The 1,995-nt window shown below is 41.6% G+C and overlaps 1 pseudogene; it reads right to left on the bottom strand.

The window, feature by feature from the left end:
- Window positions 1-1,995, bottom strand: part of LOC102877627 — a 7,758-nt pseudogene that overhangs the window by 1,808 nt on the left and 3,955 nt on the right.

Genomic DNA, 1,995 nt, shown 5'->3' with positions numbered 1-1,995 from the left:
TGAATTTCTATTAGTGATGGTAGAATAATTGTTAAATGAATGGTGATGTAAAAATAGCAAAGACCACAGGGGGAGCACCCTATCTGACCTTTACCAAGTTCACAGGAGAAAATGATTCCCACCCACAACACCAGTGACCCACAACTAATTCCCACGAGGTCAAGCATGTGCTCATGCTCCCATGTCTCTTTATACTCATCTCAACACCAATCTGACTGCTTGGCTGGGTCCAAAAATCTAATAGCTCACAGACTGCAGAATCATGTTGGGGTAGTCAAAATGTTATATAATTCAAATTCTCAACAGAATAGTGTCAAGACCGCTTCCAAAGTGTACACACAGCTACCTTAAACTTGAGCCTCGGTACTCTAAGTGTTCCTAAGTTCTCAGTCCTGCCAATATTGGCTTCCCATCCACAACTGTTCAACAAAATTCTCAGTCCTGCCACTGTTGGCTCCCTGCTGTCCCACCCTCCAATCTCCCATCTCAGATCAATTCTCCGGTTCAGCCATCACTGCTGCTGCTGTCCTAAAGAGCATACCCTACATTTCACAGAGTTGCTGGAGGTCTCTCTCTGGTGTGGAAAGAATTTATGTTTCTACAACTAGAACTCTTCAATTTATTGGTGAGATTAGCCAATCCCCTTGAGACTGGCCAATCTCCCTGTGGAATGAGTGGTATAGAGCCAATCCCCTCATGGATAGACCAACACATCCTATTAGCATAGTCCTTCTCATCTACATACCAACATAAAATAAGGGCCAAAGAAGTAATATTGTTAGATAAACTCCATAGGCAGTGATTGTATAGCATGGTGAATGTATCTAAATGTCACTGAATTGCAGTTTTAAATGTTAAGTTGAAAAATGTTTTGTTATAAAAGTACACACTTATAGTCCAAAATATTTGTCCCACATATAACCTTTCTTTTTTTTAAAAAAAAAAAGCTGGCATAGCCAGTAGCAGGTGGAGGTATTAATCCAAAGGCTTCATATCTCTAAGATTCTAACCCACCAGGATCTCTGAGGGAGAAAGATAGACAGTCTCCTCCTGTTGCCATTTGTAGTCTTAGGAAGGAATGGAAGCTTGCTATGATTCAGATTCTCTTCAAATAGCAGGTATTTTTCCATTTGCTCCAATAGTAATATATACTAAATTTATTGTTGCAGGATGTAATTTGCTGATGCTACAATTTTCATATAAAGCACCAAACACAAGTCAAGATCAGATTTAAGGAGATGTCTATAATATTTTTCCTCAGTTGTCTCTAAAGCACTCAGTTCTTTGAGGAAGTCAAGGCTGCGAGTACTGGTGGCCTAGTGATAAGAGGCTGCACTGTAATCTCAAAAGGCAAGGGATTTGAATGCACTAGCTGCTCCATGGCAGAAGGATAGGCAATCTCCTCTAGTGTGAGTAACTGCTTCTGAAAACTGCCAGAGAGTCAACTATGAGCCAGTTCCGACTTGATGGTAGACAACAACAACAGCAAGGCTGTGTTGGGTGAGGCCCTCACTTCATCCAGGGACTAGCATCACTCCCAGCAGTCAGCACCCTGGTCTCTGTGTCTGAGCTTGCCCTTTAATTGCTCAAGGATGTTACATTTAAGATTCACTTAGGAAAAAATCAATTCCTTCGTTAAGGAAGCCAGTGTAAATGCTCAATGTTTCTGGCCTGGTCTGTTTGCAATGGCCCTGGCCAATGTCAACATTGGGAGAACATTTACAAGGCAGGTGCTGGTAGACTTGCCTTGTTGAACCAGCTGGAGGACCCACCTCCTCAACTGCTGCTGCTCCAGCTGAGAAGAAAGTGGAAGCAAAAAGAAGAATCCAAAGAGTCTGATGATGACATAGGATTTGTCTTTTTAACAAAACTCCTTCTGTAACACTGTTCAATTAAGTACTAAACTAAAAAAATAAACTGATTGCACACCCATGTTTACTGCGGCTTTGTTCACAATAGCAAGGAGTTGGAAACAACCCAAGTGCCCATCAACAA

Source organism: Elephantulus edwardii, unplaced genomic scaffold (assembly GCF_000299155.1).
Source record: "Elephantulus edwardii isolate Elephantulus edwardi_28Jun2011 unplaced genomic scaffold, EleEdw1.0 scaffold00039, whole genome shotgun sequence".
NCBI classification, from domain to species: domain Eukaryota; kingdom Metazoa; phylum Chordata; class Mammalia; order Macroscelidea; family Macroscelididae; genus Elephantulus; species Elephantulus edwardii.
This window is presented reverse-complemented; position numbering and strand designations above follow the sequence as displayed.